At 41.1% G+C, this 26,347-nt stretch overlaps 1 long non-coding RNA gene across 1 annotated transcript in view; it reads left to right on the plus strand.

Moving 5' to 3' along the window:
• Positions 1–2,123: 2,123 nt before the first annotated feature.
• LOC137149818 (uncharacterized) overlaps positions 2,124–26,347 on the plus strand; it is a 100,479-nt gene continuing 76,255 nt past the window's right edge. The window contains exons 1-2 of the long non-coding RNA XR_010918846.1: positions 2,124–2,235; positions 22,702–22,819. This is a non-coding gene — a long non-coding RNA (uncharacterized lncRNA). The remainder of the gene's footprint in view (positions 2,236–22,701; positions 22,820–26,347) is intronic.

Consider the following 26,347-nt stretch of genomic DNA (forward strand, 5'->3'; position numbering starts at 1 on the left):
TTGGGTGGAGATGAGGAGGGCCAGCCCTATACCAGGTGCACGTTCCCTGGTGTGACAGCACAGTTATACTGATTGGCATATTGGAGGAAGGGGACTAGAGTCAAAGTCCACCCCACTCCCTGCCTTTGCCTGCCCAAACCTCTCTCACTTATACAGGAGGAGATGTAGCAGCTCTGCTGAGGCTGCTTCTCACCCTTTGCCATGCAGGAAGTTGGCACAGGCAAGCAAGAGGGGTCCTTGCCCCTCCTTATTTTCCTGCATAGACCATTTAGTAATCCTGGGATGATTTTCTCCCCACAATACTGAAAAAACCACAGGCAATTTTCTTCTAAGAGATTCTCATCTCTGTTTCTCTTCAGCACAGAATATTCCTCTACTCCAGCACACAAATGAGCCTTTCAGACATCCAGTGAATCTAAAGTTGTGCCATGTAAATTTGTGCCTTGGGTCACGTTTTCAAGCTTAAGTATGTAAGGTATGCGCTCAGGTCTGTTTTTGGATGCTCAGATTGACACACTGGAGGGGAACAATCATACATTTGCAGGGCATAGACATGGTGAGCAAATAGGCCTTTGCCATCTCTAACTGCTATGATTTCAACATAGAGATCGTTGTCCTTCCATCTTGAAGGAAACATAGTTTGTTACTCTGGTTTTCTGTGAAAACTGGAATAGAAATGTTCAGAGTGTCTGTCCATTGAGAAATATTCAAACTAAGAACTTCCATTTGGCATTTGAACATCTCTCCTGAGTTTAAATTGTTCTTTCTGGGAATATGGGAGTAAGAGGGTCTGAGGAAGGCATAACTGACCCTGTGTAACTGGAGAGAGGGAGGGGTTCACCATTCTTGGAGACTTCATTTAACATAAATTGCAGAATTGAAGTGGGCTGATGAAGATCAGGATAATTTCAAATTAGAGTAAGTTAGGAGGTATCCAAAAATCATCCTTCCATTAGACCAACCTGTACTGCCTTTAAGTCTGGGATACTGCTAGATGGAGTGAGCACCAGCCTGGTAGAGTCAGACTCAGAAACTCTCTTAGCTGGTGTTAACTTCAAGCAGCCCCTCCCCAACTTAATGTCTGGGGGACTTTGGAGAAATTGCTTCCAGCTTAGCTTGTGCCTTTCTTTATAATTAAGAAAATATTGTTTCCAAGATGAGCAGTTTTAACAAATCTAGAACATTGCATGGAAAGATGAGGCTCCTATTGAGGTAAGCGTGGGGGATTGCATGGCTTGATCAGATATGGGAATAGAACACAGCAGGCACCATCATTCAAGCCATTTCAACTCAGTACTAGTTGTTTGCATGTAATGTCTAAGGACCCCTCTGCCAACTCTCTCCAGCGCCTCTAGTTTTCCTTCTGGGGTTCACTGCCATTGTCAAACTTGCAGTCTCTTTCCCCACCACTGAGTTTTCACACACCAGTGAATTGCAAGACTCTAGATATAGGTGACTCCAGGCAATTAGGAGAGAGCTCCTGTTTTTAGAAGATATGCAGCAGGCAGGAAACCCAATTTCCAAATTAGTTATCAGGTGATATAATATTTGGCCTCAGTCAGCATGATTGACAGGGGGTCTGTGTGTTCTCAGATACATTATTTAAACGTGTTGAGATATGAGATTTTCTGCACTAATTACTTCGAAGGCTGTATTAATCACAAGACACTTTAATACCCGATCAATACTTGCATTTGTCAATGACCTTGTAAATCATCTACACTTTAACTCTGCTGTGTGGCAAAAGCAGCTCCTGAAGTCTTTGGGGTGAGATAGGTTTGGGGCGGCGGGTTCCAGACCCTCTGCTGTTCAGCAATGTGCATTTAGTGACGTCTCAGTTGAACTGTTGAAAGTGCAATTCTAAAAAGCAGAGAGAGGGTCAGGCAACGTGGCTTAGTAACAGTTGTCATATAATCATAGTCTAACCACAACATTAGTGCTTGATAATGTGAATTAGGGAACAGGTGTGTTGGTGAGCTGATTATACTGCACTGGGGGGCGGCTAAGGGAACACACATGGCAATGGGTCATTGATATGTTACAAATGCACTTGAAAGCTACCTTGTGAATCCTCATGCTAGAACACTGATGTGCAGATCCTACTACATTTCAAGGCTGGAGGTGTGAATTCTGATATTAAAGTCTGAATCATAACGCAGCTGAGATGTTGGGGATGCCAATCCTGGTACTTTCAAAAGGGCAAAAGAAGAAAATAAAATAATCATTTGAAATAAGGTGAGATGCTACTCTCAAATAACCATTCAGGTAACATTCAGTGTGGGGAAAGCAGACTGGGCAGTATTTTATCTTTATATAAGTCACTGAGCTGGAAAAAAGGAATAGACGGGATGAGAAATTCCAGGTGCATTATGATGTTCTATTTAGCTGCGATTGCCATTTTAAATCTTGTACAGAGATAGACCACAGTGGATGCAATTTCTATGGATAGGTAAGTTATTGCTGTTTGAGAAGATATTTCTCATATTCCAAATTGGGTATACTGCTACAGCTGGTAATATTTTACCTACCTGTAAAAAAAGTAAAAGGCACTGAGAACTTGTTCTCTAATCCCACCGATAATATCCCTATTTACCACATGTTCTGACTACTATAAATTAAGGAGATATGAGTTAGTTTGAGTGGATTACAAAAATCTCAGGCCAGTTAATTTCTGCTGGAGAGTAGATCTCACATTGTAAATTGATTTAATATATTTCACTTCATCCCCTTCCTACTCATTTCAGTTCTTTACTAATCTTCAGTTTTTAGACCAATGAGACTAATGTTTCTGTGTTATGTTCTCTGTCTGTTGGCGTAGGCTCTGATCTCACCAAGACATCCTTATGCTTTCCACCTCACTGGCACAACAGTTCAGGAAGTTGTGATGAAGACATTTGAACCCCTCTTCTGTGTTTTCCCTGTAGTGTGTGTATTACTCTTTCTCTGGCAGGTTTCTCTTCAGATCCTTTTCTGTAGAAGCCCCTTGAGAAAATCTTCATTCTGTATGTACAAAAAATACCTTCTTCCCATCCAACTTTGTTCCTGTCATGCAGTCACTGCTGTCATCTCTGAAGCGGCTCAGCTGCAGAGAGAGGTGAGTTCAGTGCTTTCCCTCTACTCTCGGGCCATTTTTTCTCTGCTGCTTTTTTATTATTTTATTTTATTTGTGGTCCCTGTCATTCTGCCGGGGCAAAGGGGTAAAAAGATCTGACACTAAGTGCGGGGAAATGCTGTATCTGGAATCTATCTTCCAGACGGCAAAAGAATAAAAATTCATGGCAGGACAGCAGCTGCTGACACGTTCCCAAAGACATATTGCAGGTAGCATTATTTATTGTGGCACAGAGTTCATAGAAGTGCTACCTCAAAGCACCCTGAGAGATCCTAAAAAGCCCATCTCCCATCAGGTAAGGCAGATTTATGATGGCTGCTTGTGGAGGGGGTCAGGCAGCACCATGCAGGAAGAAAGCTTCTTGCTGAAAGCGTGGCTTCTCTCTGACGTATTCAGTGCAGTTTGATTGGTTCAAAGGAGGACTTTAGCCTGTAATGTTGACCATAAAATTGCAGTGACATGCTGCCTTAGATAAGGAGTGCTGGAGGGAGGGGACAGGGAGAGTTCTGGGAGCAGAAACACTGGGGGCTAGCGCATGTGCTCATATTTGAGGTTAATGTAGGGGAAAATACCAGTGGGGGATGGGGATAGGGACAGATTGATGATCTTGTGGTGGAAAGCTATACTCACCAGGCTGGAGGGAAAAAACCATGCAGGAGCGTGTGCACACACTCTCTCTCTCTCTCTGTTTCTCTCTCTCTCATTTCAGCATAGAATAATATGCTATGACCTAATCTGACCAATTTGACCTCACTATTGTCTAAAATAGGAAAGAGAAGAGACTTTTACTTGTACCTTGCAGGCTTGAGCAGGTATTTAAAAGGGTTATCATCAGCGAGATTAAAGTTGTGCTATTACACCAAGCATCAGGGCTAACCAGGCTTATAAATGTGGCGCCCACAAGATGACTGGGCTGACAGCCCACGAGCCAGGGCTTCAGGACAGATTCTGCAACACTGGGTCAGGGTAAGTGGCAGGTTCACTTGGATCCACAGCACAGTTAACTGGTGTAACAGTTCAACATAGCCTCCGTTGTAGAAAGCTAATATCATCTGAGCCAAGGCTGAACAGTTTCCTTATGGTGTCAGTTGTACTGATGGGTCAGCTGTGATTCTGGCATGGTTTTCACCTCGTGTACAAGCTAGTGTTCTGTATCTCCACGGAGGAGGATTAGGCAGAAAATAGAAAACTGTTGGATTTTCCTAAACTAGGGCTAAAGGAATTGAGAAGGTCTGAGATGAAGCTCAGAACTCATCTCTTGAAGGTCATAGGTGACTGAGCAATGGGATACAGGGCTTCTCTCCTGCAGGCCACTGACTTGAATCTCATGTATGCTGGCAGTGAATACAAGTTTACCATGTAATGATGTTCAATAACCTATGTGAAATGAAATTTGGAGGGAGGCTCTGAGAGTGGCTCCTAGAGCATAGAGTGCCAGAGGTGTTCACATCATAAAAACCACCACCACAGCTGGCTTTAACTGACTGGATGTGTTGAGAGAGAGGACAATACTGAATAGGCATGAATACTGAAACGATCTAGGGGTGCAGGTCAGAGATGGGCACATTAGCAGGGGATGATGTATGTGGGCTGCTTGCACAGTCCTGCCATTCTGTATCTATTCTGTGGGTAAACTCAGAAATTCAATCACCACGTCTATCATCCTTTCACTTTTTGTAAATTTGCATTAAAAAGAAGTCTAAAAAATAGAACAGTCACTCCTGGAGGCTTGTGGCCACTTAAAGCAAAGGCTAGCTGGGAGCATTCTATATATTGTTTAATTTGAGTCTGCCATCTCAGTGTTTTCTGCAATGTCATCTATGTGCTTTTCCCTCACTATGGGTGAGTGTTGGACTCTGCGGGATTCATTTGCATTCACAGAATTTAATTGCAAGTTCCATTGACAATCAGTGTTTCCTGGGCAGGGAAGCAAACTGTGTGACTTTGTTGTTGTGTAGAGGGTTGGGGATGGGCTTAGGAACATGGTTGTTCAGGAGGACATTCTGACTTCACGGTATTCCTAGCTTCTTGTGCTGGATTTTAACCTTGAGAGATATTAAAAACTTTAATGGTCATTGGGGGAAAAGATGCACACCTGTTTTTCTTTCTACATATATGACAGTTGCCCCATTGCACCTGGCAAGGATTCTGAACACCGCCTTTCCCCTCTTGTTTATTATTTCATTTACTCATTGCAATTTAAATACAAAGAAGATTCCTTATCCATAAAACAGCCCTGACAAAGAATAATGATCAGCAACAAATAAACCCACTACCCCAACAACAAAAATTAAATGATGTTAACCAGGCAGTAAATATATGGTTTTTGCAGCATGTTCTGAAGATGAAATGATCTGCATTATTTCAGAAGAAAAGGTACTTGGCAGCAGTAATTCAGATTCTAGTGTCTCACTTTCTTCACTGCAGATTTTTGGGTTCTATTTAATCCAAGGAGGCCCCATCTTAATGGCAAGAGCCTAGCAGCCATCTCTCTTCCCACATTGTTACAAATACAGTTATGAGTCCAATGATTCAGTTTTTCCCTGTGTATCTGGCTGGTGGTTGTAGAAATTGTCCCTTTTCAGGTATCTGCTGGAATATGTCACATAATTTAAACCTGTGGCATGAAGCCATAGAACATGTTAGAAGCCGGGAGGACACTGATGCTCTCATACTCTTCATCGTGCCAGCATAGAATCCAAATGGTCACTCTGCCCATTACACTTCACAGTGCCTCCTGAGAGCTGTTCTTGACCCCTTGAGGTCTAGCACTTGCCCTAATTGATACCAAAGGGGAGGAAGCTAAGTGAATGTTTTCTCAGTCTCCTTTTTTCCAGGCCAACTGGAGGTTATCATGGCCATAGGCTGCTTCCTAGCTTCATAAACCTCTTAGGTTATTCGGAGTCATGATTCTCTTATTCAACTGTCTGTGCTTTTCCTTGGGATGACTAATCCCTCAGCGTGACTGGTGGAAGCCGCAGTATTGATTTCTGTGTCTCTCTAAACCTCAGTTGTGTTCGATGCTTGTTAAGACATTTGAGGGAATATCCAGTAGGCTCTGGGAGCAATTTGAGTGCTGAACTCAATAGGCTGTACTTGAGAGAAGTTTCCATAAGGTTACTGGGCAAGCCAATAGAAAGGATTTAAAAAGAAAGAAAAAGAGAGAGAGAGAAAGGAAGACTCTTATCCCCAGACTCTTACCCCCAGTAAAACTCTTGAAGGAATTAAACCAGCATGGCACTTTTGTCTCTCTCTCCTATCATTAATAAAAGAGCATTTTTATTTATCTTGCTCAGAGATTTGAGGGTCCACTTGAAGACATGTCAGCATCATCTGGGACAAGAAGAGAGTGTTTGATACTGTGTGTCTGTGAAGTTGTGAATATTTGTGGGGTGGAAGGTGATATGGTGTTTGCATTTGTAAGCAGGAAGACTATATGTCTGTGAGAGTGAGCCAGATGCTGTCTCTTGTGCTGGGGGGGGGGGGCTGTGAGAGAGCCTGATTACCAGTCCGTTTCTTAATAAGGAATCAAATATTGATTGTTTGTTTGGTTGGGTTTTTTTTTTTTTTTTGTATAATGTCCACTTTTCTATTTGCCACTGTGCATCACAAAAGCTCCCTGGCTTCAAGGGGTCCTGCCAGGAGAGCACCAGCGACTTTTGTTGTTCTCTCGGGAGGTTAGTGAATTGTGTTTGAGCTGGAGCCGTCAGATGCCCAGACTGTAAGGTCTTTTGTCCTATGCATGTTGTTACTAAGAGGAAGATTACTGTCCTCTGCTTGTCTATTTCGTTTATTTATCTCATGAGTGAACTGCTCCTTTATGTGGAGGGAGAGAGTTGGATGCTGGGAAGGAGAGGCATAAGGACGCTGGAATGAAGCTGGGAACTGGGGTGGGGAAAGATAAGTAGTTTGGCTTGTGGTGAGAGGATGGAGGGGAAAATCTAGTATAATTTAATTAGAACAATAATATGTGACCTCTGCCACCCTGATTCCTTTCTATGTTGTTTCTCTTTCCCCTCTTCTCTTCTTTCTCTTTGTAAGCTATTTGCTCTCAAAGAAGGGATTGTATCTTCCTTTGTGTTTGGGAAAGCACCAAGCACACTTTGAGTCTAAATAGTGGTCTAAATATTAAAATTAATAAAACTACAGCCCAAATCCTATCTCACTCCCAACTGTGTTCATAATACAATACCTACCACTTATAAAATGCATACAGGTATTCACAAATTAATCCCATATGACCTGTGAGGTCAGTATAGTATCTCCATTTTACAGATCAGGAAACTGAGACATGGAGATATGAAATGGTTCATCTGAGGCAAAGAAGAGAGTTGATAATAACAGCAGGATTAGAACTCAGAACTCTTGGCTCCCAAACATATGCTTGGTCCAATAGATCACACTACCTTGCCTTCAGCTCAACAGGCTTTTTAATGTAATTGAGAAGTCAGCAAGATTTGCTGTAGCTCTTAAAAGGATCTTTGTCAGAAGAATGAGTGTTACTTGTCTGCCTCTTCCATTTGTTAAGCCAGATTTCTGCTCCACTAATAGACATTTAATGGGCTGACCTAAACTGTACCAAACCAATCAAAGTAAATGATGATTGTATTACACTTTTTAAATAACATTAAAATTGTGGCACAACTCAACAAAACCAGAGGATTCCAAGTGAAGCCAAATGCTCTATCCATATAATTTAAAAATACAACCTAAAGAAACAACAAGGCAAACTTAAGACACTGAAAAATTATTAATTAATTGCTCTACTTCTTGTGAAGATCCCTGTCAGAGCAATCGTGTTCCTCTGACTGTGTTATTACTGTTTGGACTTGCCCGTGCAGACAGGACTAAAATGTTCTTCAAACCTGTTACAAAATCTTTCCACAGACTTGGTTGTAGGGGGTCTGTAGTGTTAGAACATAATTCCTCTGTGCTTTAAAAGTTGCTGTGTAAACAGGCCCTAAATAAGGCTCCCCAGAAACAAGCTTCGAACCTTTTGCCCTTCATCTTCTCTCCCACCCAAAAATCTCATTCTTTGTGTCTTATTTGTCGTCTTTAAGTTATCAGCTCCTCAGGACATGGGTCTTGTCATGTTATATGTGTGTAAACTGTTGTGCACATCAGCTTTCATTTTCTGCCCCAGAGATGGATATGCATCTTTGGGTGGGTGGGTGGGTGTGTGACACACGCGTATGTGTCGACACACTTGCAAACACACAAACTCTTTATACTAGTAGTTTGTCTACCTTTGCAGTGAAAAACATTATTTGATGGGAGTTTAGGCTGTGGCAGCCTTACGTTAGAATTTCTTGGCTTTTTGGTTTATATTACAACTGTTTTAGGTATTCATATTTGCTAGTTTTTTTTTTTTTTAAATCATGGAATATAATAAATTGTGTGGTGTTTGGTCTCCTGACTAAATTCTTATTTAGATAGAATTGCCCAAAACTTTCAACTTAGGGCATTTAAATTCTGGCCATCTATCTGCATACTGTGAATATATAATAATATCAGGCATATATCATGCAAATCAGAGATATATTGTTCACTGCGTAGCATGGAGGTTGAATAACATAATTCTTATGAAAGCTAATTTTCAATGTAGTGTTTATATATCAGCATCATTATGGTGCAGAGTCTGAGAGGTCTTTCTCCTTGAACTTTTCTGCAATGTTCATAATAAAACTATCACAGTTCATTCTGAGCTAAACTTATCATATACAATTTCTGCTTGGCCAAGAAAGCAGGGGGTATGAAAATTATTGTGCCTTGTTATATTTCTTTACATGTGGGGTTTGTTTGTTTGTTTTTTAAATGAAATTCTGTAGATGTATGAGTCCCTAATAATATATAAACAATGGATAGGTCTGTGGATACTTTTGAGGAAGCTGTGAGTTACGGGAGTCACTCTAGGGGCTTGAGAAGGCTGTCAGATTTGAAGGGATTTCCATCCCCAAGTATGTTATCAATGACATTTCACTCATCATTCTGTTACTAACTCCTCCCCCCAACTTTTAGTTGGATATTGTCTTATTAAAAAAGACAGAATTAAACTCCTACAAATACAGGAATCAAAGCAAAGGTGACAGTAAACCACAAATTACAGAATACTTCCTGGAAATGATGACATTTCCTGCATAATCTATCGCCCTGTTATTCCTTCCTTTGCTTAATGAGTATTATTAGCTACCGTATGGGCTGCAGTATCCAGGTGCTACAGGGCAGGTGAAGGATAGAACCTAAATTCCCTGGCTTCATACACTTGGAATTACTCTACCTTTTTTTCTGTGCTTTATACATGTTCATACTAATCATGGCTAATGTTATTTCACTGCCCTGATTTCACCTCTCTTTTTGCCATTAATAATAGATTCCTTTTCCCTTCTATCTTTACAAATGGCAATGGACGTTTTTTTTCAAAGCCACACAGCTGTCTGTCAGATAAGTAACATGTTGAATTGCTCATTAAACAGCACCATTGTGTCCCGATCCATTTGGATTAATGGGTAGATGCTCGATTTCCAAACACACTCCATGCTAACACAGAGTGGAAGGTGAGAGGCTATTGAGCTCCACAGCTGACACTGTTACAATGACCAAAAAAAAGAGAGCACTCTACCAATCACCACATCCTGAAAGTTTTCCTCACAAAGCTGATTTCTCAGCATGGTCTCCAAGGACAGTATCTGTATATATTGACAGAGCACTGACAAATTCAGTACAATATGATGTAGTAAATGCAGATTTACTTTGGAAAATAAGCAACAACTCCTTATATTGGCATGAATAACCCTGAATCCCAGCAAGTAAGCTATTAAAGTCACCAGGACTGACATACCTGTTTGCCAAAGGTTTTGAACCCTTTCTGTGATTGTTTCAGAGAGAAGGGAGAGGTGAGATGAGCATATGTCAGCCATATTTCTGAGTGCCTAATCAGGAGATAGCAGATGCTTTTCCAACCAGCTTCATGTTCAGATGCTGCTAATGTAAAAATTAGTAGTTTTTGGCTGCTGCCAGAATACAGGATTTATATGATCTCAAACTGGTATCCTGGAGAACTGGAATATAATCTGTCAACCAATGAGAAGCTAATAAACCCCCAGCTAGGGGGCCAATTCTATTTTCAGCAAATTTTCAGTTCACACTCCGTGATCAATGAAATGCAATTATTCAGAAATACAAGATCAGGGTACTGTGAGACCCCTTCCTATTTTAGATTACTTCTTTTTTCACAATATACACATGTGCTTTTTCTTCTCCTGCTCTCACTGCACCAGATTCAGTCCTTTTGTGAGTGGGTGTGATTGGATAAGGGATGTTGCACCTGCATATCAGTTTGGCCCTTTGACTTTGCCAATTCCAAGAATCATGAAGGTAGAAAGAAGAATGGCTGCCATGTTCATATCTGGGGAAGAAAAGATGCCCTGTTCAGCAGGAAGTTAGCAAACCTGACATGCAGCTTTTTCTCTGTGTTTAGACTTTATGTCTGACCTCTTACAAATGTGTTAATTCACCTTCATTTCACCAAACACATTTCACAACTCTTATGAATTAAATCTCAAATTCACATCCAGATATGCAATGTGAATGGGTGGGAGTATGAGCAGTTAGTTTTTCTTTTTGCTCATGTCAGGCCTTAGTATGGCATTCTATAGCAAATGTCCTTGATCAGGCTAGCCTGAGTTGGCTGTTAAGAGATCTAGTGCTCATGGATATTAACAGACTAGCACTTAAAGTTCTTCATTCCTCTAATGCAAAGAAATTATCATCATCAATTGGTGTAGTGCTAACAATGTATTGGAATTTGCTTTACCTCCCAACTGGAGGAAACAGTTGTGGCAAGAAACACAAGGCTGAAAGTTGAGTTACTTTTTTCACTAAACTGAGACCAAACAATTCATTTCACTGAAGATGTTGGTCTGATGCAGCACTTACATTACAGAGATGAAAGGTGATTGCCTGCTTACTGAGCCACCCAGCTTCCCCCTCTCCTTTCCCCATTAGCAACTAGGACTGGATCATGCAAGTGTAATAGGGTGAGCAGCTTTTTACAGCAGCAGCTAAAATCACACATTTGATTTGTTCACTTTGATGGTGCATTCAGTCAGACACAGTTATCTTGTGAAGACTCTGATCTTCTTTAGCCACATGGCCCTTTAAATATCCTTTCTCAAATAGGAAGGAAAAAGCAGTCTGGTGGAGTCCTTCTCTTCTTTAGTATCGAGCCTTTATTAAGGCTTTGCCTTCCGTATATCTGTTACTTTCTTCCTTTCTGAAGGAGTCAGGTTGATTCAGTACTTTTGGGACTTGGTGACATTAATGTAGCTGTTTTATGTAACATGGAGTCATTATTAACAGAATCCTAGATCATAAAAAAGGTATAACAAGAGACAAGGAGGGTTTTTTTTTCCCCTTGAAGATAATAGCAGTCGTGCTGAAGAAGAGAAGGGCAAAGGTCAGAAAGCTGCTCTCTGATTGGTTGCTCACACTCTGCATTGACATTTCTGCAGTTTCATCAGAAATTCTAAATAATCCATGTGAAAACTGAGGTTATTTACAGAAGATATATACGCACTGCATGAGCCCGTAAAATTCTGAAGACATAATCTTGGCTCTTGGTGCTTCCTTTTGTACAGCAATACCCCTGCTGCTGCTGCTGTACAGACATGTACAGTTCATGAAGCTGTGTGGATTGAGGTAGTGAAAAAATCCAAGAGTTTGGCAATATTAGGATGAAGGCAATAAATGTCTGCACAGAGAGAAAGAGAGGAAGGACTCAGGTAGGCAGACGGCAAGTGCTAGTTAGTTCACCATAGTTTTATGTACAAGAATGAGTGAAAAGAGAATAAAATGGGGAACCCAGTCCCCGAGACTTGGAATCCTACCCACACATTTTTCCCTGTTTAAAGAAATAGCAAATGTAACAAATTTACATGACTATTTCATTAACCCAGTTTCTATTCCAGGAGAGGGCAGGTAGCTGGAGACTTCTGATTCCTTTACTTTGCTACATGCTTAATGACCCCCTTCGAGCTCTTTCCCTAATTTTATTCTCTATATTTAAAGAACTTCATTTTTTGTTTATTTATTTATTTAACTTTTACCATAAAATTCCCAGGTTTTACAATAGCTATTGTTCGGTTTTTACCTATTTTCACCTGAATTTTGGGCCACTCAAGTACATGAAAATACTTATGTTAAGAAAATCCAATACACTGCATTAGGTAAATGTGTTTATGTCCATAGTAAATGCACAAGACTATGTGTAAGACTAAAGTAAGGCTATGTACTGGAAGACGCACGCGTGTGTGCGCGTGTGTACTGTTAATATACAGTTCATTAAATAAACTGCAGCATTAAAGTGCTTTTACTTTCAATAGTCTTTCTTTTCTCTGTTGCTTTTTTTCTGTCTTCCTGTCCCCGAATATTAACCCCCGCCCCTCCCCCCATTTTCACAGAAAACTGTGAAGTTAATTTTTTGCACCAATTTTTCACCCATTTTTTAAAACATTTTTAATAAACACTGATAAATTCCTGGAAAATTTTAAACAAGCTAAAAACCGTAAATGAAGGCCTGTGTCAGCATTGAATACAATGACAGGCAAAGACCATAGGAAGACCTCCCCAATCTTTCTTGTGGGGTGGTAGATGGATGACTCTTAGCAGGGACAGTCAGAACATCCACCCTTCTCACTGCCTCTAAGCATTTCCCCTTCTTGCAGAGACTGAAAACATTGTGCTAATGCAGAGGGTTAGATCAATAGTGTGGCACAGGCACTTCATCACATCTCTGAGTGCAGCATTGCTTCTCACACTGAAAAGTGTGATGAAATTTTGTAGTCCTCAGAGTATAAGGAGAAACAAGGTTGGTGGTGGTAGGGGAAGAAAAAATTACTTATATGCAGTACAGATCACCACAAGCACTATTGCTGTTTTGCTTTTGAGAAGCCCAGATGTCAGACATGGTCAAGAGGATGCAGAAATGGCCACATTGGTGTTTAAATGTCCATTTTATGCACACAGGTACCAATGTGATGTGGGATTGGCGGTACTACCAATCTCAAGTGTTCAAAAATCATGTTACGTCCCCCCCAAAAATTCACAAGCTTGACATAAAAATAAAGAAAATTTTGCATCCCTTTTATTTGCCTTTGGGTTTCTGAGATTTTATTGTACACATTTTCAAGCTTTTATCCACCACTGTATGGTCTACTAACTTCCTTTTCTGTTTTTAACAAAAGCTGAGATTTTGACATAATCACATGACTCCAGGAGCCAGGGCTTTAATAAAATCATCAAATAACACAAAACTTGCAATAACATTGAGAGTTGGTAACACTGAATTTGGGCATCCTAGTGAACAACCCATGTTTGAAACTCTGCCCAAAGACCTCAAATTGCCTGGTAACCCTAGTTTGCAAAAAGTAAGTCAGTTCTCTAAAGCAAAGAGTTTACAGCCAATTGAGATTTTGGTTATAAACTCCTCTTTTGAATTTCCTTTCAGTTTTAACTTGGCCACAAGGTCACAGCCTAGGGGAAAAATTTGGAACACTTTTCAAAGCAGTTAATTTGGATATTTTCCAACTGTTTAAATGGAAATACAAATGAATAAATAATTATAATGTATTTTAACGCAGATACTTTTTATGCATTGGTTTAACTGAAAAATATTTCAGTTTAAAAAACATACAAGTTGTTCTACAATTCATGCAGCATGTATTCACTGCAGCTGGCAATTTGGAAATTGAGTTATGAACCTGGGAAAGGTGCCACCTAGCACTCTGTACTTTTGGATTTTGTTTACCTTCGTATCTATTGCGTAACGGACTGCAACAGAATAAATATAGCTGTAATTAGTGATTAGTGTGCATTCAAAAAAGACTACAGTTCACATTAAAGAGGTATTTAAAATCATATAATACAATATTAAGTTAACTAAGTAATATATTTATGTGCATCTTTCATTTCTGAAGAATCACAAAGATTTGGCCAGATCCTTAGATGGGATAAATTGGTATAACTCCATTCACTTCAAAGGAACTACACTAATTTACACCAGATGAGGACCTGGCCTATAAGGGCAAAGCATGATAAACATCTGTAGAGACTTGAGACCAGTCTGTAGAAGGATCTTACAAGAAAATGTTTGTTTCAAAACAATTTAAAACTGTAGAATGGGGGCGGGGGTGTTAAGTAAAAAATCTTGGATGGCCAAGAATATCTATTTCTCCAAAGCCTGTCTTAGTCCAGAATCTCTGGAAAATAATATTGAGTTCCCCCAAAAATGTAAATATGGAAAATATATCAAACTCTAACTTCCAAAATACATATTTCTTTAATAGTCTGGCATAGCTACAAAAACAGGTCTGTGAGAATAATGGATTTTTCAGGTAAAATCAAAACCAATTTTTTTTTTTAAAAAAAATCCAGCAAATAAAGTAACAAAAAAAATTGGGTAAAACAAAATAGTTGTATTTCAATTATGAGCGTTTTTTAACTTTACAAAAATTTTATAAATGAAAGGACTTTTAATTTAAAAATTCATTTCATCTGAACCAAATATTTCACTGTTTTAGTTTAAAAAAAAAAAAAAAATCCAAACGATTTGGTGAACTCAAGATGAGTCTGCAAAATGTTAGTGTTGCCAGATCTGTGTTTTGTGCCAACAAAAGTTTCAGTTGAAAAATTTAGCTCATCTCTACTGCCATGTAAACAATACACATTTTATAGCCTTCCACACAAAGGTCTAATATTATGCTGAGACATATGCTCACAAATGGTAACGGAGTCAGGCTGACATCCTGTCCTTGATTTACCATGTTAGATCATTTTGTATCATCATGAGTTAGAGCCAGATTGTCACCCTTACCTATGAATGTCCTGCCTTTTGTCAGTTTGTATCACACCCACCACATTATCTCTGTGTTGATTTTGTTGTTCAATGCTATAGTGAACTGGTCTCCTTTCCCTTTAGATATTAATGGTCACAGTGAGACTGCTGGGCCTTTCAATTACACTGCAATGAATCCCTTAATCTCTTTAAGTAGCTACACTTTTCTCATCTCCTCATGGTCATTACCTCACATAACAACATCTATATCCTAATCCTAATCTGGGGTTGATGGGTAAATAGTGAATGCTGTACTTTTATTTTATATGAATCTGCAGTGCAACCCCTGAGGAAGCCACAAAAAAAGAGGTCACTGCTCTGGTCAGCAATGCTTATTTATAAGACCTAAGCACGTCCTCTGGCACTGAGAAATCAGGCAGGCCAGGGTGATGAGCAGAATACACATGAAATGGCATTGTACTGGCAGGAGGCATTATTCAATTCTCTGTTCTGCTATAGACTTCTTACATGACTTTAAGCAAGTGACTTATTCTCTGTGTGCCTCAGTTCCTCATCTGTAAAATGGAAGTAATTGTACATCCTTACCTCACAGGGATGGTGTGAGGATTAAATACATTAAACAGTATGAGGTGCTCAGATACTATGGTAATGATGAGTCATATAAGTACTTTAGACTAAAATAGGGATGGGATTAAGTACATGGTGAACTGTTTTGCTCAGTTGGGAACCTAGTATCCTAGAATCATAGAAATGTAGGGCTGGAAGGGACTTTGAGAGGTTATCTAATGCAGCCTCCAAACTGAGGCAGGACCATCCCCGACAGATATTTGTCTAATCTGTTCTTAAAAACCTCCAATGATGGGGATTCCGTAGCCTTCCTTGAAAGCCTATTCCAGATTTTAACTATCCTTATAGTTAGAAAGTTTTTCCTAATATCGAGATTAGATCTTCCTTGCCGCAGATTAAGCCCATTACTTCTTGTCCTACCTTTAGTGGACATGGAGAACAATTGATCACGGTCTTCTTTATATCATCCCTTAACATAAGTGAAGACTGTCCCCCCCCCTCCCTCACAGTTTTCTTTTCTCAAGGCTAAATATACCCATTTTTTTAGCCTTTCCTCATAGGTCAGATTTTCTAAACCTTTTATCATTTATGTTACTATCGTCTGGAATCTCTCCAATTTGTCCACATCTTTCCTAAAGTGTAACACCCAGAACTGGACACAGTATTCCAGCTGAGACCTCACCAGTGCTGAATAGACCAGGACAGTTACATCCTGTGTCTTCAATATGATGCACCTCAGAATATTAGCCTTTTTTTTTTCAACTGCATCACATTGTTCACTCATATTCAATTTGTGATCCACTGTAAGCCCCAGATCTTCATATAGTGTGTGGATAGTCTGTTTCCAATGGGCTGCTTCAACGTTTGGTCCTAGCACTGGTACCTACAGATCTGATCCAAAAATATATAAAAGCACAAGAAGAAAAAAATTAGGTAGATGAGGCTACCCAATTTAGAATGACTGCACCAGAATCCTAACAAGATCATTTCACTTTTAAGGAAAAAAATACATTTTTCATGTAATTTATTGATTTTCAATATTGTACAAATCCAAACCGTGTAAAGCAATAATACAGAAAAAGATACAGCCCATTGGAAAAACAATTACAGATCAAATGCCCAGTTCCTTTAATCAAACTGTACAACCAACATGCTTTCACTAGCCTAAGGAATATAAATTATACAGACTAATGAGATAGGAACTAGGATGTAAAAATTACCATTTAGACATCCTGATTTAATGTTGTGTTGTAGTAACCGTTCTCCTTGAGATTCTGTATTTATTTTACCTAAGTACTCACTATCTGAGTCCCTGTGTCCTCTTCTCATGGAGTGTCAATGTGTCCTCCTCTCATATTTCTGACATCATAATATCGTCATGGAGCAGAAGGGACACAATGCATATGTTCTCTGTTAGGTTCCAAGATCTGCTAGAGAGTAGAGACTGACATTTTAAATAAGGCTTGATTAAGTATAACAGTATCTTGTTATATGCTGCACTTCATAGTTGGCACAGAAGATTTATATATTTCCCAAGATTTAATCCCAGTACACAGTAATGAGGCTCCCTGGCCGAGCAAAGTAAGGCCCTTTACACAAACTTGATGGTGTGTCTTGTCTGTCATAGTGGTGCAAGGGCCTACTAATGTGGAAAGCTAATCTTACACAGTCAATGAAGTGTGCAAGTCTCTAGTATTACTAAGATGTTATTTTTACCAAATATACTATTGTATATTTACTATTCTATTATGAATTATTCTCATAAATAAACTGTGGTTATCAAAATAAATTAACAAAGTGCATTTTGTGATGCATTATGCTGCCTTCTGTGTACAAACTGACAAATTCAGTAATTCACAATATCGCCTCATCACTAGTGTGAATTACGGAGGTACACTATAAAAATACAGGATTCAACAATCAGGCTTCTGAATGTTGAAAGTAGGCCACCAAGGATCTGTTTAAATGAAAGGTATGTGGACTGGCTTGGAAAAGCTTGAGATATACCCCCTGTTGAATCTTTGTCAGATCACGACTCTGTCATCAAGCTCATGGGAATCACCATTTGTAAGCATAAGGATTGATGCTAGTTTAACATGCAGAGTTTGGGGTTTGCATTTTTGCCAGAGTCACATCTTCTGCAATTCATAATGTTCACATAAAGACCTACATTAAAAGGTGATTAAAAACAACCAAAGCCAGGAAATGTTAAGTTAAAATAGAGGTTTTGTTCTTCCCTGCCCCTGTGTACCTATGTGTGTATTCAAGGTGTGTCAAATCACTCAGTGTTCTGATACTATCACCCATTGCGCCTAGGTATTAGAGAGGTATCATTGATACTGAGTTGGTAGTCAGAGGACTCTCCCTCCCTCCAGTGGCCACTCTTCTGCACTGAGAAATGATGGCTCCATTGGTGAGCTGCGTATTTGGAGATATTCTCTGTGTTTAAAGGAGCAGGTATCAGGCATCTATGCCATTAAATACTAAACTCTAACAATACTGGTTGTCTTTTTTCCTCTTTTTTGAAGTTGTTTAATATAGTCAAACAAGCGTAATTTGGGAACATTCGTGCCCTGAGAACATTTATTTTAAACACACACAATTTCAGGATAGTGGAGAAGGGCAATAACATTTGGTTGCATGTTTTTCCTCCGCTTGTAATGCTCTTGCTAGGCTAGTTTTCCAATTGCATTGCAGTTGGACAACCCTGTAATCCAGGCTTGTAGCGTGGGTGTTTTTGAGAATTTCCAGCATGGATGTTTTCTAAGCTGTCAGTCAGCCCTTGCAGGGTGAAGAGATGAGATCTAAAAACAACTAACTGGCTTGCTGCATTTCCCACACACACACACATGTACCCCTAGGCCATACTAGATGGCATCTGCACCATCCAATGCCTCCATGGTTATTTCCAACAAAAAGGAGAACACAGATTAAAACTTCCACCAGATCTCTCCTTTGAAACAAAAGCATAATGAAAGGGTAGGCATGGCCCCAGAGTCTACTGTGATTAGTTGTAATTCTTGGTGGGGTGTGACATGCTCATCCTCCTGAATTAGTGCAGGGCACAAGGAATTTAGCACGGTGCTAATTGTGATCAGATGAAAACAAGCATCCTCAGTATGTGGGCATACAGCAAGACAAAACAGATGCCTGAGCTTTTCAGAGCAGTGCTCCACAACATGAACTGCCAGACAGCCCTATGCACAAAGACAGCTGGGGGTGGGTTTTCTACATGTCAGACTCCAGTGGGCAGAGTAGACAGGGGAGAGACACAGCAGCAGTATCTGGGTAACCATGTACCTTTCTTCCCTCTCTCTCTCTTCCCTATTGCTCTACCTTTCCTTTAGTAGTCACAGGATGTGTGCGGTCCATTTTCTCTCTGCACCACCAACCACCATATCCAGGTCTTCATTTTATTTGCAATTACAAACGGTTAGACATTGCTATACGGCTGAATTTAACTAAGGAAGACCCTTTGGTGAAGTCAGAAATCTTAGGGCACCAGAGAGGGAGAGAGCCCTGCTCATGAAGAAAGATGCTCTTCAGCAGCTAGCGTGGCAGTGAAGATTCATACCAAAGGCTCTCTACAGCAAGCCTGAGGCCAAGAGGCAGACTCAAGCAACTCCTTACCCACCCCCTAGGTCAAACAGATGGAGGGGAGGAGGATCAGCTGCAACCCCCTATCCCTTCCCCGCACAGCCACCCTTGCCAGAAAGAGAGAAGCATGCAGGGTCTGTCCCACCACCCCCGCCTGCTGTGGAAGGCAGCAGGGGATAAGTAAATACCCCAGCAAGAGCCAGCACTGCTACTCCCTCCCTCCCAGAAGCAGGGAGAGCAGAGGCCAGTTTCAGGGGCTCTGAAATCCATCTCCCTATGCTCCTCATCCAGTCACTGAATTGTTGCTGGCGGAGCCACTGTTCATTCACCCCTTGGATCTGCTGTGCAAGGCAAGAGAAAATGTGTGTTGCCAGGAGAGGTACAATGTAGAGGGGTACGCTGTGCTCTCTACTTGAAGACAAGGTGTCTGAATTAACAGCAGAGTAGCAGTGAGCTTGTTGGCCCCGTCAGGAGGCAGCTGGAATGGAATGTTGGTGCTGGGAAGTTCCATGGCGGTTAGGAGTGACAGTTGGTGAGAGCGGGAAACAGCCGAGTGTAATCTAGACTCTGGTGCCTCAGCCCCAGGCCTGGGGAAAAGGGGATCTACCCCCATAACCCCTCAGAGAGGGGGGGAGGAGGATTTACCCCAGTAATTTCACTACCCTTCCCCCCACACACAGATATGTGGGGAAGGGATTATAATGTTTTTAATCTGTCAGAGACATGGGGTTATTTACCCCTCTTCTATTAGTCTACCAGAGATGGCGGAAGTTTCCAGAACCAAGGGGGATTTACCTCCCACAGTCTGCCAGAAACATGGGGGAATCACCACTCAGTAATCTGTCAGAAATGGGGATGATTTACTCCTCCCTTCAATCTAATCTGCCAAGGCATGTGGTGATTTATCCTTCTCTCAATAATCTGACATGGACAATATGCTTATCCCCTTCCCCCCATCTCCGATAATGTTCTGGATACAGAGGGGCTTTATCCCCAAATTATCTGCCAGACACAGAGTAATTCATTCGCTTTTTGGTAACATGCCCCAAATGGGCAGATTTAGTCTTCACGTGCCCTAGCTCCCCAGAGAAGATCTGCCAGATATGGAAGGATTTAGTTTTTTCCCAGTAATATGCCAGCAGTGAAGGTATTACCTTTCTCCTCTTCCCCAGGAATTTGACAGAGGTGTACTGATTTACCCCTCACACCAGGCATCGTATATACCAGCCAAGTTAACCCTTTTGGGTAGCCTGTTACGAAGTGGCAATTTCACATCATTGCCAAGCACTTAAGATTGCAGAGGCATTGGCATTGTTTATCCTCTCTCCATGCAAAGGGATTTATCCCTGGCGAGGAACGTCATGAGGCTATGGGAACACAAAAGGGACAATGGAATTTCAGAGTAACGACTAAAAAAGTACCAGAAAAGGAAACGATGGAGGATAACAAACACAGTGATTCAATGTGTCCAGGAGACACAACCCTCAGAAGTAGGTATTTCTTAAGGGATTATTTAGGGGTTAAAGCCAGAAAGTTGGGAAAATTCATTTTTTTCTAAATGGGTTATTTAAATATGTTAAGAATTTTTAATATTCTATTCTATTGTGGGAGTGCTCAAGGATTCTGAACAGAAATTCGTGCCCCATTGTACTAGGTACTGTACAAACAAGTAAGAAAAAGAATCCCTGTCCCAGAGAGCGAAGATTTAAACTGCATAGCAGTGGTGAAGTAGGGAAAAGGCTGGGAGACAAGTAACACTAGAAAGGCACAGTACCAAATTAAATTTGGAAAGGGGGTTTGGGAGAGACCACAAGTGGATGAAAGAAACTAAGATTCCACCAACCATTCTGCAAGAACTATCATATCCCCACCCCATAACCCTGATGATCACCCTGCACCTGTCATTTCCAAGCTAAGACTATAACTCTGACCCACAAATCACCACACTTCACTTCTCACTACCATATCTGTGTTCCATTACCTTGACCTGCAGACTGGCAATTTACTCCTTTCTGTGACTGCCACACCAGAGCTCTGAAACCCTGACCTATAGACTGGCGCCATCTTCTACCCACCTGACGGTGCCTTATAAACCTGACCTGCGTGTTAGCACAATGTTACTTCCTACTTTTTAATTTATATTTGAATGTACCTATCTAGGAGGTTGCTTAGTCCTGGAAACTGATGTTCTCTATTTTCTGACTGAAAAGATGTTGCATGGCGTTGACAGTGCATGACTTTTCCATGCACTTCTGATAATGTTCGTCATCATTTTGCTGGGGGAACACCAGTAAATTCAATGAATCCGGTCCTTCTGCCCAGTTCATGTCTTGGACCCTCTGTTGCAACATTGGTGCTAACTAATGCCAGTCATTTTATTGGGTTAATGATGCGGACACCTGGCTACCCTCAATTTTTTATCTGTGCACAGACAGTTTGAAACTAGTGAGCTGTGAAATGAATTAATCATAGTCTGTATTTTTGTTAATACTGGGGGTGATCAAAGATATCCTGGGAGAAATTCTATGAAATTTTGTCACTCCTGGTTGGGGGCTGTTTGTGCAACTTAACTTGTGTGTTCCCAGTTGGATGCCTCATCTCTGAAGCAAGGATTTAAGGACGATGGTCTTTCCCAGTTTGGGATCTGTGGCATTTACCCACCATGTTGGCTCATGTTGTTTTTCTTATTATAATTATCCTCACATTATTATTTAGAAATCCCATCAGGACATTTTGCAGACATACAAAACACAACCCTTACACAGATAAAACAACTAAATATAGAAGCGGGAGAGCAGGGGGGCTGACAAAAGGGGTTGAAAGAAAAACATTCTTCCATGAGCAATATTTCTTTTGTTATGTTTCTGGGTGGGGGGAAGGCAGGTTGTTTAAAAATTAAGTCCTGGTGTGAGAGTGGCAGAGAGGGGTCCCAGAGCAGAGAGGATCCCATTCCTTCTACCTCTTCTGGATGCAGCTGCATTGTCACACCATACCTCTCATTGAGTGATTCTTCTAGCCTCCTAAATTCTACATTAAATGGTGCTGGAGAATGATGCTCTTCAACCACACAAGCCAGATGTTGGGGAGCCTAAGATTGGCCTTGAACTCATATTGTTCTAATGCCACAATTCACTCGTTCTCCCACCTCGCAAATCTATTATGCCTTGTAGCAGGCAAGAAAAGGACTAAGCTGTAATGGATATAAAGGGAAAAGTAAGGCCATAGGACTGTTATCTGTGCTTAGTACTAAATCAGATGATTCTTAATGAGGTAACCGAGTACAGCGACCCCCAACTCTTTCTTTTCTCTTGCTCTGAGACAAATTAACACAGCCTGTATTGCCTTCCCAAGTCCTTGTCTAACTACACAATCTTGGAAAGGACAGCTGACTTCATTAAAGGGTGCAACATTTGCATAAACATGCCGGTTTTTAACTTTGTGTTGTCAGAAAGTAAGAATTAGATAACTAGACCTATGGTCTGATTTTGAGAGTGGCACTGCCATTGTGTTCTTTTCATGTGTCATCCTAAGTTCTACAGATATCTTGACATGTTTCATCTTTTTTCATTTGCAGATGCTGATCTGGAGAATTTGTACCAACTCTCTCTTGGCAGGATAGAAACCATAGTTCTTGCTCCAGTCTTTGGCAATGCCCCAGTCTCACCACATTATTGTCACATTTGCTTGCTGAGGTAGGGAAATCTTCCTCTTTAACCTACATGCTTCGTAAAAATGATTTTTATGTTGATAACCCTGCCAGGATATGTAATGTCAATAATACAGAATCGGAAAAATGCACATACAGGTAGAGCAGTCATGCTCATTTCAAGGAGTTCTTTGTTGCATTTATACTGTACACTGTTTAACAACATCAATGTTTGATTAATAATTCATCTTCTAATTATATCTTTTTACAAGCACTATTTGCATAAAGTACCTCTGAGCACCTATCTTGCCACACCTCATCACTGTTGGACAGGAGTCTTTTAGTTGTCCATGCTTTGTCTGTGATAAAAGTGCTCTTGAACAAGATGGTCCTTTAGATAATATTTCTTTTTCCTGGTGTCTTCCAGGTGAGATCTTGTCAGGGTCTTTCTTTGTGGGGAGTGGTGAGTAACTTTAAAGTCTCCATTATTTCTTTATTCATGATAGATTTGACTGATAGTTACTGGCCTTAGAGGATGGGCCAAATGATTGATGCCTTTTTACTTAATTTGAAATTGGAAAGCTGGACCTTCTCATCTCAGTCACAGTCTAACTGCCATAAGGGAGAGGTGAGAAAGGGGGGACAGGTCTTCCAGTCTGTTTAACTTTTGCATGTAGATTGTTGGAATTAAATAATTTCTGAACAGGCCATTTAATACTTGGATATTTGCAGAGGTTTCTGGTAATTGAGGCACTTGGCAGAAGGAAAATATTCCCAAACATGAAAAAAAATTACCCCTCCCTTTATTTGGGGTTTCACTGCTTGTGGGACCTCTCCACTTTCTTTCTTGAACTCAGCTGTGCAATGGGGAGGGTCCTATCATGTGAATGTCTGAGCAGAAACATCCTAGTAATATTTTATCTTGTTTTTAATGATGATAGCACTCTGACCATGCTGAAAGCACAAATTTTTCTTTCTTAAAATTTAATTCTCGTTAGTTTCATTGTGGCCTCCCTGGGACTAGAGAACTGCTAACTGGAGGGGCAATTCATAGAAATAAGAAAGCAGTAATTAGCAAGGTTTTACAACTGAAGTAAAGCTTTATATCTATAAATCAGAATAAGTTACCACAAGCAAAAAGATGCAGCCTGGTTTACAATCCAATCTTCAGAACCAAGCATGTCTTCTCACAGGCAACTTCCCTTGTTTGGTTCCCCAAGAGTCATTCTTCTCTCTAGTCTATCTAGGGTCTTACATTAACATTGGATCTGATTACCTATAACTTGTCTCATTAGCACTTGTGGAAGGGCAGAGGAAAATCAAAAGTCAGCTGAGTCAGGCTACTGGGAGATCAGAAGCAGGAGACAAATTTGAGATTAGAACCACAAGTTGGTAACCAGAGTTAGGCTATGTCAGGATACCAGGGAGTCAGAGGCAGGAGTCAAACTGTAGATCAGAACCACAAATCAGATGCCAGGAGTCAAGCTGGGTCAAGATGCCACGAAATCTAGCTGGGGGAGCAGGAGCACAAAGTCCAGAGCAGGTTGGAACTAAGTTGTTCAGACAGCATCTTGCTGCTGCTTCTAGCTTAAGTAGGGCCAGCAGCCAATTGGCTGCTCTGGGACTCTGTCAATAGGACCTCATGGGTGAAGTCTCAGGCTGGGTCTGGGCTTTGTGGGACCTGGATAAGCAGCTGTCAGCAGGCTACCAAATGGAGGGTTGGAGCATGGCTGCTTCTGTGGATCCAGGTTCGAGGCCATTGGGTCATGACATCATCTCCCTCCCCTAGGGGTGCCCTCTGGGGAAAATGGATCCAGTTTCTCAGGGTGGCTCTTACAGAAAGCCCAAAGCAGGAGCACAATTATTCTCAGCTGACTTCCAAGTGTGCTCCTTTGGGCCGTAACCTTCCCAGTCAATCAGGTCCCACAATCTACCCCACTTGACCTTAGAATCAAGGACTTTGTGGACAATGTATTCCTCCTGACTTTGCACATGTACTGGTGGGGGAGGTGATCGGGCTGTATGCGGTAATGTGTTCTCATTGTGGCGTTTTAGGAGTGAGACATGAAATACGGGGTAGACTGTGAGCCCCATCTCCCTCAATACCTTAAAGTTGACTGGGTTGATTTGTCGTTGTTTTGTTGGTGAATCCAAACTAGTGATCTGGTTTCCAAGAGGATCTGTCTGTGCAGAGGTGTTCTGTAGAAAGCCATGCTTTTTGTCTTACAGAGTAGGTGGAGCCTTGTTGCCTATGCTAGTCGGCATGCTTTTTGTAATCCTCCTTTGCCTTCTCAAGATGTCCCTTCATCTCCTCTTGGATGTGATGGATATGTTGTATTAGTTCCAATGCCAATGGGTTGGGGGAGGATATCAATAGCTGTGGGTGAAATCGGGGGATGGAACCTATAGTTGACAAAGAAGAGGCTGTGGCCTGTAAATGCATGGTCTGCATTATTATATGAGAATTCAGTATATGGTAATAGTATAGATTGGTTGTCCTGGTGGTGGTTGGTGTAGCATCATAGGTATTGCTCTAGGATCTGATTAATTCTTTCCATTTGGACATTCAGCTGAGGATGGTAGGCAGAGGACTGGCGCACATAGATCCTTAATAGATGTAGGGCCTTGTGCCAGAAGCAGGCAGTGAACTGGGGACCCCATCAGAAGTGTCATGAGCTGGGAATGCCATGAAGACAGACTACATTGTTTATCCAGAGCCAGGCGCTTTCCTCTGCAGAGGGAATGAAGTGGGCATTTTTGAAAAGCAATACACCACTGTCAGGATGGTCGTGAAACCACTGATTTCCAGTAGTTTTACCATGAAGTCCAATAAAATAGCTTCCCAAGGCCAAGATAGGGTGTCCAGAAGTTGGAGGAGACTACAGGGTTTCTGGCAGAGGATCTTGGTGTGGGCGCACACCTTGCGGGAAGCAACAAAGGTCTCTATTGTGGGGCACATACAAGGCTACCAGAAGTACCAAGTTGTTAATCATTGGGTTTTATATTGGCCCAAATATCCTGCCAGGGTGGAGTTGTGGCACATTTGAAGAAGTGCCACTCTCGCAGGGCCAGAGGGAACATAGACGTGATCCATTATGAATGTGATCCTCTTCTGGATGGCGTGTGGTTCTTGGTCAGTAATTGCTATCTCATCTGGTGGAAATCCAGAGACAGTATATGAACATCAGCAGATACTGGAGGGAGGTCGCATTAAGGAAATAATGGGACTTGAGAACATGCGCTGGTTCCAGATTGCAGAGCCATGCCTCCAGGACAAGGTGTCAGACTTGCCATTTCTAGTTCCAGGGTGGTAGGTCAAGGTAGCTGAATTGGGAGAAAAATAGAGCCCACTGGAGTTGTCGTTGGTTTATGGCCTTGGCTTTGCGCAATACTGCAGGTTCTTGTAATCAGTAAATATTTGAACCAGATGACAGGCCCTTTCCAAGTCATGTTGCCACTCATCAAAGGAAGTCTTAATTGCCAAGAGCTCTTTGTCCAAGATCTTGTAGTTTCACTCAGCAGAAGTAAGCTTCCTCAAGTAGTAGGCAATGGAGTGCAGTATTTGCTTGGGTCC

Source organism: Emydura macquarii, unplaced genomic scaffold (assembly GCF_026122565.2).
Source record: "Emydura macquarii macquarii isolate MOO-44397 ecotype Brisbane River unplaced genomic scaffold, CSIRO-AGI_Emac_v2 contig_839, whole genome shotgun sequence".
NCBI classification, from domain to species: domain Eukaryota; kingdom Metazoa; phylum Chordata; order Testudines; family Chelidae; genus Emydura; species Emydura macquarii.